Below are 18,834 nucleotides of genomic sequence, written 5' to 3'. Positions count from 1 at the left end.
TTGCCTCCCCCCTCTTCCTGGTTTCTCCTCAAGCCAGCTGGTATGGTCCTCAAAGCTCAAAACAGAGGGTCCAGACAATTGAACCTGCACTTGGGGGACCCCTCTCCACCCTTCACCAGAACCCTCCCACTTTTGGAGTTTGTGTCCTCCAGCTGGGTGACTGGCAAGGGTGAGGGAATGCTTCGGTTTCCTGCCCTGAGGGAGGGGCTTAGCAGTCCCACAGCTCCAGCCTCCAGCATAAGAAAGGCAGGATCTTATCTTGAACAAACACTCTTTTTTTGTCTGACTCTCTCCAGTTTGAAGTCCTGAAGCCTATGCATTGTGAATTCCCAAATAACTCACTCAGGCAGGATTTTGTCCCCACTCAGCCATTTATTTTGTAGGAGAGATGATGTGGGTACATTTAGTCTGATGCCATCTTGCCCTACTCCTCCATTTTACTCTTTTTTTTTTTAACACTTTTTAAAATTAAAGTTAATAGATCACATAGAACTTTAAATTAAAAAAAAATAAGAGGTTCCCATATAACCCACCCACCATTTTTGTAAATTGTATTTTTTGAAGATACATACATCACAGAAAAGGTTATATTATAAAAAACATAAGAGGTTCCCATTGTAAGAAACAAAGATTAGTTTAGTTTTCACATAAAGGAATGTAATCTGGCAACTTACTGCCTCAGTCTCCCACTCCTGGCTTAAACAGCAACAAAGGAAACCAGCTTAAGCCAGTCCTACAGGGAGTAAAAAAAAAAAAAAAAAAAAAAGGAAGATGCCCCAGAACGAGCTAAACCAATTCCAATTCTGCACCACATTCCATTCCTTATTTCGCAGAGGGGAGCAGGTAAAAACAAAAATGGTTGGAATGTGATGAGGGAAGCAGTTAATCACAAACTTTTGCGGTTAATCACAAACTTTTGCACGGCAAAGTTAGTTCTTCTCAGTTAGGTTGTAACTTCTGAAGTATCCAATCTATGGAGAAACAGAGGAAGGGCTTGTGTGCTAGGCTTAGGGGTATAAATTGTGTCATTTTTCTTTGTTCAGGGCGCTGGCCATGTTTTCTGGTTGTGTGCGCCTTCTTGCAAGATTTAAAATAAATTCTTTTCTTCTCCACAATCAGGTGAGCCTTATTTTCTTCCAGAAGAAGAAGATTTATTTCTAACAGCCATGGGGGCTCATCCGGGATTCTGAGGCTTCAGAGAGCAGACCCCTGGGGTGGATGACAGGGAGGTGTGTCCCGCTGTTTAAGCAGTCTTGGACTCTGCCGGCAGGGGCCTCACCTCTGGCAGCCAGGAGGCTCGAGAACAAACACTTAGATCTGCTGATTGTGGATGAGAAAAAGGGAAGGGAAAATCTGCCTCTTGTTGACCAGGTGACTCCATGCATGGACCAAGGTAAGAACAAAGGCTGTTAAGTATTACCTTGGTGGTTGGGAATTCTGATGAGTCTGAGGTTCACTGTGTGTGCATGAAATGTGTGACATACAGTGGGAAGTGAGTGTGGAGTCCCAATTCGCATTTCCCTTCTCCTGTGAGGGAAAGGTCTGGAAACCGACAAAGCAAAAGATTCAAAAGAAAGAGACCCAGACAAGATTCAGAATGGGAAATAGAGGCAGTGAGTCAACTGGGAAAAAGGGGAAAGGGGTATCTGTAGGATCCCCCAGAGACATTCCCCCAGATAGTCCACTAGGGAGATGTTAAAGCATTGGTCCAATAGTAATCGAACCAAGGGAAAAGACAAGCAGAAAATAGTTAAATACTGCTGCTGTATCTGGACCAAGGAAAATATTTTACTGCCTGACATATTCTGGCCAAAATACAGGGCAGATGAGGATTGGCTTTGTGCTGAGCTTGTACTGTATGTTAATGGAAAAACCCCCCTCTCCAAGGAAGAGTCTGACTATGCCATGTGCTGGTTAAAGGGAAAGGAAGCCACTCTCTATCCTATGAAAGCTGAAAATCCAGGCCCCAAAACTAAGCTTGCAGAAACTGAGGCTGCAGAAACAAAAGCTGCAGAAACTAAACCCTGGGACCCCTGTCTATAATCTCCCTCCTCCTTATGTTCCCCCTCCCCTCCCAGGAGAAGGGCCATTAGATTTGGAGGACCTGGTAGAACCCATTGTAAGCCCTGGGGAACCAGAGAATAAAGTGGGGCCAACAGCCCCACCAGTCACAACCCACCAACAGCTGAGGAAAGAATTGGAACAATATAAGAAAGATATACAAAATTTTCCATTCACCAGAGCATCTGAGAAAAGGGAGTGAAAGAACAAAACTCCATTAAGCCTTTGTATCCACTGAGAGAAGTACCAATGGGGCCAGGGGAGATTGGCTATGTAAATGCCGCACTGACAAGTACTGAAGTAAGAAACTTCAAAAAGAAGATGAAATCTCTAATGGAAGATCCAGTGGGGCTGGCTGAACAAGTAGATCAATTTCTAGGTCCTAGTTTATACACCTGGCCTGAACTTATGTCCATACTGAATATCCTCTTCATGGGAGAAGAAAGAGGAATGGTGCAGAGGGCAGCTATGAAGGAGTGGGAAAGGCAGCATCCACCTGGACAGGGGATAATGGCAGCAGAACAAAAGTTCCCAAACACAGACCCTAATTGGGATAATAATGACCTGGGGAACAAAACACAGATAAAAGATCTTAGAGACCTCATTATACAGGGGATCAAATTGGCTGTACCCAAATCTCAAAACTTGAGTAAGGCCTTTGAAGTAGCCCAGGAGAAAGATGAAACTCACTCTGCTTACCTGCAAAGATTGAGAAACCAAGTGAGGAAATACTCAGGAATGGACCCTAATAATCCTGTGGCTCAGGGAATGTTAAAAGTCAGCTATGTGAAGGGGTCTTGGCCTGACATTCAGAAAAAGATTAAAAAAAATAGAAGGATGGATGGATAAGCCATTAGAAGAGTTATTGAGAGAGTCCCAGAAAGTGTTTGTAAGGAAAGAGGAGAAAAAGCAGAAACAGAAAGCAAAGGTTATGATTAGCACAGTCGATCAAGTGGTTAGGAAAAGACTGGAAATGAGTCAGAGAGGGGACAGGCAGAGGCAAGATAAATAAGCAAAATGGGCCTATTTAGATAACAGGACAAGAAAAAGGCAAGGCTCTGCAGGGTGCTATCATGGTGAAGGCCTAGTCATTTCAAAAAGGAATGCCTGATTTTAAAGAAAGAGAGTCAGGTAATTCCCCTCATGAATTTTGAGGATTAGGGGGGTCTGAGGCTCCTTAGTTCTAATGTTGTGGAATTTAAGAGAAGTTCAATTATTTGAGTATAGAGAGGCCAGGACTCAGCAATGATTTTGAGAAGGAAAAATGGTTTATTGATGGCTGGCCGGACTCGGGGGCTTTCAGTTTGAATCCGGAGCCCTGAACAAGATTTTCAAATGTCTTTTATACAGAGAGGAAAGGCCAAATGGCCCCTTTGTTTCAGTTCTTAATAGGCTTCAATTAGCATATATCTCTTCCACATCTTAGGTAAGCTTTTAGCATGGACTCCAGACATTCTAGATAAGCCTTTAGCTTATTTGGTTTTTGCATTTCCCCTAAATACTTGAAGTTTATAGCTCTTGCATTGTTAAACATTTCCTGGGACTAGAGCCTGTTTGCCATTTTCCCTAAGGGCAGGACTGCAGCCTCTTATCTTTCCACACTCACAAGTCAAACAACTTAGTTATCTCTGAAGAGACAAAGAGCCTTCCACCCATAGCCCACATCATTCCCCCCTTTGTCAAAGTTTACTTGCTAAGCTTTGGCATAATTATTGTTGGAGCTATGAGGTGGATGGCTGTTTGTTGTCTTGACTGATTATTTATCAGTCTTTAGTACAGCATCCAGGACTGTTTTTAGAAGTTTAGAGCTTTTCATTCTGGACAGCAGAATCTTGGGCAGGGGCCTCCCGCAGTTATTCTGCTGCCACTGGCACTCACATGGATTTCCAGTCAGGTTCCAGATCCATCTATTACTTTTATTTTACTCTTAAAGAGTTTACACCTTTAATTTAAAAGGGGTGCTGAAGGGAGACGATCTCTTTTCTGTAACTGCTTCCTGCTGGCCATGGGCTGTAGTCATTGCCTAATAAGGTGTAAAACTCTTAATTTATTCTAACTGGAGGAAGATGGATCTGGCATTCTGTACGAAGTTGGATGAAGTTTTCATATGGTTAATAAGATGTTCACTCTGAAAGAAACAAACTTAATTAAAAATTTGGAATACCCGTTTTTAAAAGAGGACACATTGGATTACAGAGGTAGACAAGGTTAGGTGCCTATAAAGATGGCACTCCTTAAAAGCTGGTGGGAACAGCATATATATATTCTTTTTTAAGTTATCCATCTTTATAGAGAAATTGCAACAGACACTTAGCTTTTTCTGAAGACACATTCCAAGCTGTTCAATGATTGACACTCATTCGCTCTGTCAGATGCTCCTGGTGAACTGGTACTCCTTGGGCAACTGGCTTCACTCAGGATTAGAACACTAATTTGGAAATACTCTTAGTTTTCACCTGTGGGAGTGATCAGAACTACAGAATAAAGATTTTTACACCTTGGTTTTCATTGTACAATTTCTAGCAATTTTGACTTGTTCAATAGGTGACTCACCATCAGCAAGCAAGCCTCACTTTTGCTAACTGAGACTGGCTGAGACTGCCACCTTATTCTATAGACATGTTATTAACTGTTTAGAAAATGATTTTACCAGGAATTTAACATGTCTAATATACTTCTGCACTTGATCCAAAATAGAAAAGATAACATTACAATTATTAGGCATATATTTAGTACAGGATAAAAGTACAGCACTTAATATTAACTAATGTATTACTTAATGCATAAGGATTCAGAGTTGCCATTATTAGTTTTGAGTTTCAGGTTTGTAATACTTTACATGTTATCTCTCCATGAGAGCAGGCCATAATGCCAATTGTGTTTAAGTTTTACTTACAGTCTCCTGGTATCATGGCTCCACTTAGCATGTTCTTCAACGCAGTGAGCAAGTTGCAGCATCCTTCCAGTATTCCAGAGATTTTCCAGTATTCTACTAGCCTGGTGCATAGTGCTCTCTGGCACCATGGAACAGTGCCAGTCTGGAGGTGATATCCATTGTACACTTGGCTGTACCGAGTCATTATTGGCTGCAGGAGCTTGAAACTGCAATATAGTTTCCATCGACTTCAGGAGCAGAACCAGAGACTGATATAGCACATATTTTTAATTGAGGGGTCAGTGACCAGCCTAGCCAATAACTCACATGGAGAGGCCACCTGTAATGTATACAAGGCCTGGTTCGAATGCACAAGAGTTTGACAATGTTAAAGTTTATTCCTTGTTTTATATATATTTTAAACAACTTAACGCAATACATATATCAAATAACTATTTACTTACACAATTTTACTATGAAGATAACAGTAGGTACTTTACTTTAGTAATAGAGGAAAAATATTATTTTTCATTGTTAGAATGAAAACAGAAGATTTCCAATAGAATCAAGACAACTTTTTATTACCATTTACTTAAATGTGTATTTTGCAGTGGCCTTCAGACAGGTTTATTATCATGAAGTTATTTCTGCTACCAATACCAATCTAAGTTTCTTTAGTTAACAATGACTTCTACAACTAGAACTATTTAAACATTTTCAGTTTGGAAGATGTTTTTCAAACTCTTTATAATTGACTATAACCACATTGACTAGACACCTCATGTTTAAATAAACTTACTAAATTACAATTACCAATGAAAGAAATTTACTCTTTATTTAAGAGAGCATATCTACAATCTTTTTCCTTCAGCCTAATTTCACTCACTAAAGATTTCGTACATAATGTTAATTTAGTTTATAAATTAACTATGGGAGATTACACTCAAGTTAAATAAAATTGAAACCATAATAGTTTATGCAAGGAATGTTCCCTTTTTCCCTTACAGGAAGCTAAAAACTTCTTTTCTTTAAGTTATGAAAATTATTAATTTAAAAGCATAACTGACTACCAGGTTTTAAAACACATTACACAATTACTTAATTTTTTAAAATCATAACCCAGGAAAGATCTCTCCATAGTTTTTATGGACTTTCCTTTACTTACTGAAATTTGTTAATAGAGCCACTAATTACCTTATTTTGTTGGAAAGAAATCTTCTGGAAGAAAATAAGGCTCACCAGATTGTGGAGAAGAAAATAATTTATTCTCAATCTTGCAAGAAGGGGCGCAGAGCCAGATATGGCTGGTGCCCCGAACAAAGAAAAATGACACAATTTATACCCCTAAGCCTAGCATGCAAGCTCTTCCTCTGTTTTTCCATAGATTGGATACTTCAGAAGTTACAGCTTATCTGAGATTTAACTTTCCCACACAAAAGTTTGATTTAACTGCTTCCTCTATCACATTCCAACCATTTTAGTTTTTACCTGCTCCCCCCTTTTTCAAATAAGGAATAGAATTTAGTGCTGAAATGGCACCGACTTAGTTAGCTCCTTCTTGGGCATCCTTCCACTGCCCATAGGACTGGCCTAAACTGGTCTCCACTGCTGTCCAACCCGGGAGTGGGAGACTGAGGCAGCAGGCTGCCAGGTTACATCAACATTTTTCTTATGTGAAAATTAACCTAATCTTTGTGTGTTTTGTTTTTTTTTTTGCAATTTATGGCTGACAAAGGTTTTAAACTGGGAAATTACCAGGCAAACTGATTCTTAATTCCCTAGCCTATTAGATAGGTTTAATCTACCACATCTAGTCTTGCCTTAAAAGCTCTTGCAAAGAGGAGGCCCTTTCCCAATTGTTTCCATAATCAGATTTCTATGACTTTTTCATCCTGCTTAGTTCAATTTGGGCTTTAAGAATATTTATAAATATAACTGCATATTTAATTTTTAACAATTTGAATAGACCTCTTTTAAGAATTTTTATTTGTTAATTTGATATTATCCTGATGTATGAAGACATACATTGAGCTTTTTTTTTTTAAAATGGGCAGACACAAAGAGTTAGACACAAACACAACTCATTGATATTACTTGTAATTTGCATTATTTTATATACAGTTTAGCTTAATTAATTAGGGGTCCAGAAATACATATTACTTATATAACTGCATATTTAACCTCAACAATTTGAGCAAATAGGCAGACATGAATAGTTTGACACAACAACATGACTTTAGTTATTTTAAACTTTTCAAAGACTTTTGAAACTCTTCTTAATTTGCACTATGACCATGCAGTTTACCACAAGAATTTTCTTTCTTACTTAATGGATTCTAATAACCAAAATGTTCTCAATGCCTTAGCACCATTTTGTTTTAGAACTTTATATTTTACTTTGAAATTAGCAGAATTTTGGATAAGCAACAAGATTAATTTTATATATATTTACTGAGGCTATTTGAAGCCTCAGGGAGACAGACTGCTTTCTCTCATGAATTGCCACTCTTAGGAACACTGACTGTCAAGGCAGGAGACTTCTCCCCCTCCACCCCCCTTTTGGTTTTGGAGATAATAAAACTCCAGTGGCCATTTAACCTTATTCTATCAGGCAGCAATTTATTTAGTTTACACTTGAATTCATGAGAGAAAGGGTTACTAATACCAGAAGAGGAGACAGTGATGTCCCAGCTCTTCTCAATTATGAAATAACCATAGGCAAAGGCAAAGGGTGAGGTTAGGCTTGAAGTAACCATAAACAAAGGAAAGGTTAGTGTAGAATTTACACTTAAATAATAGTTTCAGGCCAAATTCACCCAGCTATAATCTCAGTTATTGTCTTTCCACTGTTTTATAATATAAATGCATTTATAAATGATTTTAACTCTTAGTTACAGTTTTTATTAATTTTTTTAAAACCTATTAATTTTATAACACCTTTAAATACCTTTCATTCAACTTATAACATATTAAATGAACTTAACCATTACTTTAATTTTTCCTTTAAAGTAAAAGAATAAATCTCTTGCAGTTAGTTTGAAATAAAAGGCTACTTTTCAGGATTTGATTTCTAGAACATAAAATGTTCTTTTAAAAGAGGTAAGACTCTTCTTCAAACATTGAGGATATGATGAGGTTAAAGCACAAGAAGCTATTGATAAAATATTTTCTTTGTATATTGATCTTACTCAATTTAATCATAAAAATTTCCCTTCCACAAACCTTCTACACTTTCAGTATTCATTCAGGTTCTGTCCCACACTCTACTCTTTCCAATAATCAATCATTTTATCTTAGGACAAAATCATTTTCTGTTGCCTTAACAATAAAAACACACTCCATATATCCCACATACTAAGTTACCAGGCAAACTTCTTACAACATATAATTGCCATTAATACTAAACAAGTTTGTTAAAATAATGAACTTTTCTTCACTTTAAATACTTAGTAGCATGTAATACCAGAAACAGTTTTTTTGGAAGCAAGTTGGCAGGGGAGATTGGCTGCCGAAAAAGTTTGTTATAAAATTGCCTTTTATTATTATTATTATCAATTCAGTTTTGTTAAATAATGACTTTCTGCAATTAGCCACTTAAATACCTTAAACAATGCTTTGTAAAACTTTTATAATTATTTATACCCTTAAGACAGATTTTACCTTCACAGAACACATTCTCTCACTTAAGGTTACTATAATACCTTCTAAGAACCTGAGCAGAATGCAAACGTATTTTGGCTTTGACACCCTGAGGGAAGTTTACTGCATTTATTCTGATTCTGCTTTTCACCTCCTTCACTTCCCCCCCTTCCAGGCAGTCAGGCGCACAACAAACAGGAATGCGGCTTATGAATAGAAGGGTGGACTCACTGGAAAGGGGCAAGCCACTCCCCCCTTTCCAGCTTTCAGCCAAAATGGGCAGACAGAACCTACTCAAATTTGGCAACTCTCCCAGGAACCCAGCCGCCCCGACTGGGACATTCCCAACAAACTTGGGTGCTTGGCGCGGACACAGATGGCCTCCAAGCCCCGGCAAAGGGCCAGACCAGAGACAAGACAGCAGAGCATGCACAAACATCTAGACTCCTCAGCTTTTGCCCCAGAATCATTTCACCCCCTTGCCAATGGCAAGGGAGGGCTCCAGCTCAGCTGTAATTCTACTTTATGTAAGGACACAACTCCAACACTAACATTGAGCTGACACAGACAGAAGCACAAAGGTCACTAATCTGACTCACAAGTTTATATATTTATTTTCACCATGGCTGCCCCCACAGCCATCACAAACCTCAGAACACTTAACATTTGGTATAAAGCGAATTCATTCACAAATTAGTACCATAACAAAAGATTTCAGCTAGACTTTTCCACTGTTTAAACTTTACACCCAGACCAAGCTCCACCAGAAAAGCCGATCCATTTTCCTGTAACCAAGTTTTGTTTTCCTTAATCTAGACCAATTTCCAGGACATTAGGACTTGAACCTATAAATACCCTTCCTATTAAAATCGAGACTCCACTCCTTTAGTGGATATAAGACCAGTACCAGATTCTAACATGCAGTTAGACAAACCGAAAACACCAGGGCTTTTCCCTGGTTTTCCTCCTTTTCCCAAGCCTAGAGAGAACGGCTTCCCCCCAGCCTTCTGGGGCTACTAGGGTTCTCTCGGGAGGTGATCAGCCTCCCCTTCCTAGCAATTAAAGCTAGGGCCTTCCAGACTGTGCTCACCCGGGGAGTCTTACCTTCTTCCATGTTCGGAGTTCTTTTTCGTTCCCAGAATCTTTCTCTTCAGACCTTCCATTGCCCCTCGATTTTGTCGGGAAGATTCTGGTGGAGCCCACATCTTTTCTGGATTAAATTTAATCCAGGGGTGCCCAGATTTGGGGTTCACCTGAGTCCTCCCGGCTTCCTCGGGGATTTGGAAGGGGCAGCAAAATGCTATCATCTCTGGCCTTCATTTATTATCCCACCAGAGTCACCAAAAATGTTGTGGAATTTAAGAGAAGTTCAATTATTTGAGTATAGAGAGGCCAGGACTCAGCAATGATTTTGAGAAGGAAAAATGGTTTATTGACGGCCGGCCGGACTCGGGGGCTTTCACTTTGAATCCCGAGCCCTGAACAAGATTTTCAAACGTCTTTTTTTTTTTTTTTTTTTTTAAGATTTATTTATTTATTTAATTTCCCCCCCTCCCCTGGTTGTCTGTTCTTGGTGTCTATTTGCTGCGTCTTGTTTCTTTGTCTGCTTCTATTGTCATCAGCGGCACGGGAAGTGTGGGCGGCGCCATTCCTGGGCAGGCTGCTCTTTCTTTTCACACTGGGCGGCTTTCCTCACGGGCGCAATCCTTGCGCATGGGGGCTCTCCCACGCGGGGGACACCCTTGCATGGCACGGCACTCCTTGCGCGCATCAGCGCTGTGCATGGCCAGCTCCACACGGGTCAAGGAGGCCCAGGGTCTGAACCGCGGACCTCCCATATGGTAGACGGACGCCCTAACCACTGGGCCAAAGTCCGTTTCCCCAAACGTCTTTTATACAGAGAGGAAAGGCCAAATGGTCCCTTTGTTTCAGTTCTCAATAGGCTTCAATTAGCATATATCTCTTCCACATCTTAGGTAAGCTTTTAGCATGGACTCCAGACATTCTAGATAAGCCTTTAGCTTATTTGGTTTTTGCATTTCCCCTAAATACTTGAAGTTTATAGCTCTTGCATTGTTAAACATTTCCTGGGACTAGAGCCTGTTTGCCATTTTCCCTAAGGGCAGGACTGCAGCCTCTTATCTTTCCACACTCACAAGTCAAACAACTTAGTTATCTCTGAAGAGACAAAGAGCCTTCCACCCATAGCCCACATCACTAAAGCCCACCGAAAGCCTTTAGTAAATCTAAGGGTGGGCCCATATCAGGAGGAAATTACATTTCTAGTGAACACTGGCACAGCCCAATCCTCTGTAATTCATCTCCCCAGAGGGACCAAATTCTCGGGCAGTTCCCCTACAGTCTCAGGGGTAAAAGGAGAAAGATTTGAAGTCCCCATTCTTTCTCCCACTGATATTTGTTAGGCAAACAATCAAATTGTAAGCCCTTTCTTGTACATACCAGAAGCTGGAACTAACTTGTTGGGAAGGGACTTAATAGTATTCATGGATTTGGATTTGGAAGTAAGGGATGGGCAGATAGAAGTAATCTTAGCCATGCTCACTGGAGAAGATGAAAGATATCAGAGAGGAAGTGTGGGTAAAAGAAGTGAATAGAGGGGGTTTGCAGGTATGCCCTATTAAAATCAAATTGAAAAAGGAAGGGGAAATTATTTGTCAAAGACAATATCCCATTCCCCTTAAGGGGAGGCAGGGACTTCAACCCATCATCGAAGGCCTCCTTTGGGATGGACTCTTGGAGCCCTGCATGTCTCCCTTCAATTCTCCTATCTTGCCTGTTCAGAAATCAGATGGTAGTTGGAGGCTGGTACAGGATCTAAGGGCCATTAATCAAATCATTCAGGTTCAAAATCCAGTAGTCCCAAATCCATACACTCTCCTTAGTAAGATCCCCTGCCATCATAAATGGTTTAGTGTAATAGATCTAAAAGATGCCTTTTGGACCTGTCCCTTTAACCCAGAGAGTAGAGACTTGTTTTCCTTTGAGTGGGAGGATCCCTTTACAGGAAGAAAACAGTATAGGTGGACAGTTTTACCCCAAGGCTTCACAGAATCCCCCAACCTCTTTGGGCAGGAACTGGAAAAAGTATTGGAGAAATTTGCAGTCCCACCTGAAGTTTCCCTTTTACAATATGTAGATAATATGCTATTATCAGGTGAAGAAAGGCAGATAGTGGTCCAAACCACAAAGAGCTTATTGAATTTCCTGGGGGATCAAGGGCTAAGAGTATCAAAAGGTAAGCTACAATTTGTAGAAAAGGAAGTCAAATACCTGGATCATCTCATTAGTAAGGGAAGGAGGAAGATCAATCGAGAAAGAATTCAGGCCATTACTGAATTACCTCTTTCCTGGACAAAAAGAGAACTAAGAAGATTTTTTGGATTGGTGGGATATTGTAGATTATGGGTAGATTCTTATGCATCCCAAACCAAAGGGTTATACCAAAAACTGTTGGAGGAGGAGCCTGACAAGTTAGAATGTAAGGAGGAGGAAGTAAAGGCCTTAGAAGGGCTCAAGCAGGCATTAGTGCAAGCCCCTGTTCTAGCCCTTCCCTCCCTTGTGAAGCCTTTCCATCTGTCTGTGACAGTAGATAAGGGGACAACCTTGGGAGTCCTAACCCAGATCTGGGGAGGCCAAAGGAAGCCTGTGGCCTTCCTTTCCAGAATCCTGAATCCTCTCTCCAGGGGATGGCCAAGGTGTGTTTAGGCCATGGCAGCAACTGCTCTCTTAGTAGAAGAAAGCAGGAAGCTGACCTTTGGAGGGGCCTTAGTTGTTAGCACACCTCATCAGGTCAGGACTGTTTTGTCTCAAAAAGCAGGAAGATGGTTAACAGATTCCCCAATTCTGAAATATGAGGTTATTCTAATGGGAAGAAATGATTTAATACTGACAATTGATCATAGTCTGAACCCAGCTTCTTTCCTTTGGAAAAGTCCCAATCAAGTAAAAACTCCTGAACATGATTGTCTCGACTTAATTGAATACCAAACCCGAGTCCGGCCTGACCTAGAGGATCTTCCCTTACATTCGGGGAAAAATTGTTTATAGATGGGTCTTCTAGGGTCCTGGAAGGAAAAAGGCATAATGGCTATGCTGTTGTTGATGGACTAACTTGTGAAGTGAAAGAAGCTGGCCAACTGCCCAATGATTGGTCAGCTCAAACTTGTGAGCTGTATGCATTAAATCAAGCCCTTAAATTGTTAGAAGAAAAAGATGGTACAGTCTACGCAGATTCTAAATATGCCTTTGGCGTAGTCCACATCTTTGGAAAAATTTGGGAAGAAAAGGGATTGATCAATAGCAGAGTCCATGTGGAACTAGTAAAACAAGTGTTAGCCAGTCTGCTTTTACCAAGGAAAATATCTGTGGTACATGTAAATGGGCATCAGAAGTGTCACACTTTTAAAGCAAAAGGCAATAGATTGGCAGATGAAAAGGCCAATGAGGCTTCCCTCTGTTCCCCTCTAGAACTAATGGTCCTGATACCCTCAATCCCCAAAGAAATTGGAATCTCTGTATTCTCTGAAAAGGAAGTAAAAGAACTAAAACAACTGGGGGCAACCTTAGATAGCCAAGGGAAGTGGCTCCTCCCAAATGGCCAGCAAATGTTGAATAAGCAAATAATGAGGGAAGTACTAGCGGTTTTGCACCAAGGGAGTCACTGGGGAGTACAGGCCATGTGTGACCTAGTTCTCAAGCATTTTGGGTGTATAGTCCTTTATACTATAGCCAAGCAAATAAGTGAACGATGCATAATCTGTCAGAAAGTTAATAAGAAAGTTTTAAGGAAGCAAGTGCCAGCAGGGCGGGATCCTGGCCTCAGACCATTCCAAAGGATTCAGGCTGATTATACTGAAATGTCCCCTGTAGGTCGATTAAAGTATATTCTGGTTATTGTGGATCACCTGACAGGGTGGGTAAAAGCATACCCTCTTGCTTCAGCTACAGCATCAGGGACTTCAAAAATAATCCTTGAAAAACTCATTCCCCAATATGGATTAGTAGAAAACATAGATTCAAACAATGGTAGTCACTTTACATCTAGAGTATTGCAAAATATTATGCAGGGTCTAGATATCACATGGAACTTCCATACACCCTGGCACCCACCATCCTCAGGGAAAGTGGAAAGAATGAATCAAACCTTAAAAAAAACTCTCGAAGTTAGTCTTAGAAACCAAATTACCATGGGTTAAATGTTTACCTATAGCTCTGTTAAGGATCCAAACTATCCCTAGGAGGGAACTGGGAATTTCTCCCTATAAAATGCTTTTTGGCCTGCCCTTCCCTGGAAAGTCTGGAGAACTCCCCTCCTTTGAGTTGAAAGATCTCTTTCTTCAAAATTATATACTGGCCCTGTCTTCTACTTTGTCATCCCTCAGATATCGGGGTTTGCTGGCTCAGACTCCACCTCTTAAATTTGCAATCCACCAACACCAACCTGGCAGCTGGGTCCTAATCAAGTCATGAAAAGAGTACAAACTCCAACCAACCTGGGAAGGGCCTTATCAAGTCTTGATGACAACTGAAACAGCAGTCTGAACAGCAGAAAAAGGCTGGACTTATTACACCCGAGTAAAGGGACCAGTACCTGAACCGGACAATAAGTACTCAACAACTTCATCTGAGTCTTGGAAAATAATTTCAGCCCCAGATCCCTTAAAAATTACACTGAGAAAACAATAACTGGGGGTGGGGGGGAGAGGGGGAGGAGGCTGAGCTGTGTATTGTCCTGGTCAACAATGGCCCTAGTCCTATCAGAACACCAAAGGAAAAATTCAGATTTTAAGTTACAGGTGAAAATAATCTTACTAGCCATGATGTTTCAAACCCTAGAAGGAACTAGCCCCATCAAATTAATTGTAAATGTAACTGAAGGTCTGGAGTCCCAAACAGTGCAGTTTGATGCCTGCCAAGTAATAGACTGTGGAAATTTAAAGCACCAGAGATGGCTGAGTGGGGAAAACAAATACCTATGCCCAGAGCCAGTGGGGAATGGTTACAGTTGAGCCCCCTCTTGCCCCTCCTAGAATAATGTATGATGTACTACCCAGAATAAGGGATGAACCATAAATATGGGTTAGTTTTCACCAAGTTCAAGGCCATTAAAGAGTAAGATAACATTTTATAAAGGTAATACGCCACCAGACTGCAAGGGTCTTCAGTGCAATCCAGTAGTACTAACTATTAAGAAAGCAGACAATGTAAAAACTAGGAGTAGTGGCAAGAACCAAGTGGTGGATAGAGTCTATGGAATGGGAACAGATGTTACAGGTAAAGGTCCTCTGGGGAGGTTCCATATCCGAGTCCTTCCTCCCCCTGTAGATATGACATCGACAACACCCTCTCCAGCCAACCCTTCAGAAATACCACAGGAAAACCCACCAAAGGCCGGTTCCCCAATTCAAAATAATCCCAAAGCAGTTAGAATACTTAAGGCAAAAGATTTAAAGCAAACTATAGAAATAGAAACAGGATATGGGTACACAAATGCCTGGGTAGAATGGATCAAATATACAGTCCAGAGTCTAAACAAAAGCAACTGTTAGGCTTGTGCAACAGGCCACCCCACAGCTCATATTGTACCCTTTCTGCTCGGTATGGAAAAGCATGAAAAGGAGTTTAAGTGTATGATACTCCTCTTTCAAAATGCTACTCCTGGTGAAAATTATAGTACGTTGTCCTCTTTCTTCCCACCAGTCAAAAACAGAAACATCAAGGCCATACCTGCCTCGCGTCTGGGCCCAGGGAATCACTCTGCTTGTCTCTCTAGACAGGAGAAAGGATTCCAAGACCTTAAAACTATGGCCTCGTGTACATAAGTGTAATATGTAAGCAGCGATTGTACTAACAATTTCTCCAGTTTAGTCAGACCTCGAGCAAACCTGTAGTAGTACCATGGAAAGGGTGTTCTCCAACCAATACTGCCTGAGAGGTGCAGAATCTGTGCTCTAGTCCAATTGGCTATCCCATTCACCCTGGCATTTAAAAAAGAAGCAAAAATATCATCCCAGGGATGGAGAGAGAAAAGAAGTTTACTTGGTTCTTTTAATAACTGGATCTATTTAAACAATATAGGAATTCCCCGAGGAGTCCCAAATGAGTTTAAGGCTAGAAATCAGGTAGCAGCTGGGTTTAAATCATTCTTGTTCTGGTGGGTCACCATTAATAAAAATGTAGACTGGATTAATTATATCTATTATAACTAACAGAAATTTATTAGTTACACCAGGAAGGCAGTTAAAAAAATCACAAAACAATTAAATGCTACTAGCAGAATGGCATAGGAAAATAAAATGGCCTTAGATATGATGCTAGCTAAGAAAGGGGGAGTCTGTGTTATAATTGGAGGTATTTGCTGTACATTCATCCCCAATAACACTGCCCCTGATAAAACTATCACTAAAGCTTTACAAAGTCTAAGAGCCTTATATGAGGAATTAGCAGAGAATTCTAGCATTAGCAATTCACTCACAAAATGGCTTAAAAATTGGTTTGGAAAATGGAAAGGGGTTGCACTGTCCATCTTAACTTCCCTCATTATCTCAGCTGGGGTGCTTAGCAGAGTCAGATGCTGTATCATTCCATGTGCCCGAGGGCTAGTTCAAAGACTCATTAAAACTGCCCTAACCAAACAAATACCCATACAGTGTAGGCAAAACAATCTGTACCCCCTTCAAGAAAGAGATTCTTATGATGAAAGAGTGTGAAATAGTTCTTAAAGAATTTAAAGAACAGAAATGTGAAAACTAAAAAAAAAAAAAAAAAAGGAATTTAAAAAGAAAGAGGGGCAATTGTAAGAAACAAATATTAGTTTAGTTTTCACATAAAGGAATGTAACCTGGCAGCCTACTACCTCAGTCTCCCACTCCTGGGTTAAACAGCAACAAAGGAAACCAGCTTAAGCCAGTCCTATAGGGAGTAAAAAAAAGGAAGATACCCCAGAAAGAGCTAAGCCAATACCATTTCAGCACCACATTCCATTCCTTATTTGGCAGAGGGGAGCAGATAAAAACAAAAATGGTTGGAATGTGATGAGGGAAGCAGTTAATCACAAATTTTTGCATGGGAAATTTAGATCTTCTCAGATAGGTTGTAACTTCTGAAGTATCCAATCTATGGAGAAACAGAGGAAGGGCTTGTGTGCTAGGCTTAGGGGTACAATTGTGTCATTTTTCTTTGTTCGGGGCGCCGGCCATGTTTTCTGGTTGTGCGTGCCTTCTTGCAAGATTGAAAATAAATTCTTTTCTTCTCCACAATCGGGTGAGCCTTATTTTCTTCCAGAAGAAGAAGATTTATTTCTAACACCATATACCCCCTACTCCCCCACCCCACTCCTCCCACACCAAAATTTCCCCCATCATTATGGCACACTCATCGCACTCAGCAAATATATTTTGGAGCACAGCTGCACCACATGGATAATAAATAGTTTATCCTGTCATTCACACTCTCCCCCAGTGCATTTAGTCAGTTATGGAAGGATATATAATGTCCAGCATCTGTCCCTGCAATATCATTTAGGACAACTCCAAGTCCCCAAAATGCACCCTCATCATGTCTCTTCTTTCCTCTCACTGTCACAGTAATACTGTGGCCACTTTCTCCACATCAATGATACAATTTCTTATGTTACTATTCACAGTAGTTTCATAGTAGAATATCAATAAGTCCACTCTAATCCATATTTTATTCCTCCATTCTGTGGACCCTGGGATGGCGATGTCCACTCCACCTCTAGATCAAGAGGGGCTTAGATTCCACATGGATGATGGCTGCAATTCTCCTGCTTCCAGTTGTAGGCACTCTTGGTTCTTATGAGCAGTCTTCTCTCTTCCTCTGTTTGTTTAAAATTGACGTAAAATTTAAATACAGTTAAATATATTGATCTTAACTGAGTGATGTCAAATTTTTCAAACCTTTTATCACCTTTCTCTACAGTATCTAATTAGCCTATGAAGATATGAATCTTTTCAAATAATCTGTAAAAATAATCACTATTCATTTCAATCAATAACCACCTCCCAACATATTTTCCCTCATTCTCATTTTCTTTCCTCATACATTCATTTTGCCACATCTTGAAATTCATAAAAATGAAATACATTGGAATCAATATTTCGGTGCCTGCATCCTTTGCTCACAATATTGTTTTGTGATTCATTCTTGTTGTTTGGTGTATCGGCAGTTCCCTCATTTTTTATCATTTACTGCGGTCACCCCTCGGGCTGAAGTGTGGTTTGCTGGCCTGGCAGGGGAGCGGCCGCGGTAGGCCTAATTCCGCTGCCCCCATAATAGGGTGGTTGGTCGGGCCCACCGCCACCCCTGAAGGAAGCTCGGCATGGGCGCAGAGTGCCCTCAGGTCTCCCCTTCTCGGCAGCCATGCTTCCGCAGCCGCCCCTCCTCCCAGATGGCGCCACCCGATGCCTTGTGGGGTGGCACCCTTCTTCCTTCTCCCTGCGCAGGCGCAGGGCAGAAAATTCCAGTCTGCCCTTTTCCCCTCCCCCGACAGCAGCAACAGCCAGGTGTGGATGGAAAAATCAGGCCCGCCCTTTTCCCCTCCCCCGACAGCAGCAACAGCCAGGTGTGGGCGGAAAAATCCAGCCCGCCCTTTTCCCTTCCCCCGACAGCAGCAACAGCCAGGCGTGGGTGGAAACTCAAGTCTGCCCTCCACCCCAGCAACAGCAGCCACCAATCCCTAAACCCTGCCCCTTCCCCCAGCAACAGCGACAGCCAATCCCTAACCACCACACCCTCCCCCGTCCAGTACTGCCCACTGACCTTTTGCCGGCAACCAATCAGAACAGGGCGTGGCTTCGACCAATCAGCCTTCCCCAGCCCCTATAAAACTGTTGCCTCTCCCTCAGTAAAGGGAACTTGCGTGTTTACCTTGTCTCCGCGGTAGTTCTTCTGCCGTGCGCCCTCCAGTCCTGAGAGCCCCCGACAAGGGCCTGGCCTCCCTTGTCCCCAGTTCGTCGCCTGCTTCTCCGGGCGACCCCTTCATCGCCGGCTTCTCCAGGCGACCCCTTCGTCGCCGGCTTCACCGGGCGACCCCTTCGTCGCCAGCTTCGCCGGGCGACCCCGTCAGCCGAACCGCGCAACCCCTTGTGAGACCGATCCCTCGTCTGCTGCCGGACCAACCCCTCGTCCCAGGTGGGACCGACCCTTCGTCCCAAGCGGGACCGACCCCTCGTCCAGAGCTGACCGACCCCTCGTCCGCAGCCAGACCCCACCTCTAC

The 18,834-nt window shown here is 41.7% G+C and overlaps 1 long non-coding RNA gene across 1 annotated transcript; it reads left to right on the top strand.

Annotated features, from left to right (window-relative positions):
• Positions 1-982: 982 nt before the first annotated feature.
• On the top strand, positions 983-14,267 carry LOC139438367 (uncharacterized). The gene is made up of 3 exons (XR_011648045.1): positions 983-1,119; positions 1,271-1,393; positions 13,978-14,267. It is a non-coding gene; the product is annotated as an uncharacterized lncRNA (long non-coding RNA).
• Positions 14,268-18,834: the final 4,567 nt, after the last annotated feature.

This window comes from Dasypus novemcinctus, chromosome Y (genome assembly GCF_030445035.2).
Source record: "Dasypus novemcinctus isolate mDasNov1 chromosome Y, mDasNov1.1.hap2, whole genome shotgun sequence".
Classification (NCBI taxonomy): Eukaryota; Metazoa; Chordata; class Mammalia; order Cingulata; family Dasypodidae; genus Dasypus; species Dasypus novemcinctus.
This window is presented reverse-complemented; position numbering and strand designations above follow the sequence as displayed.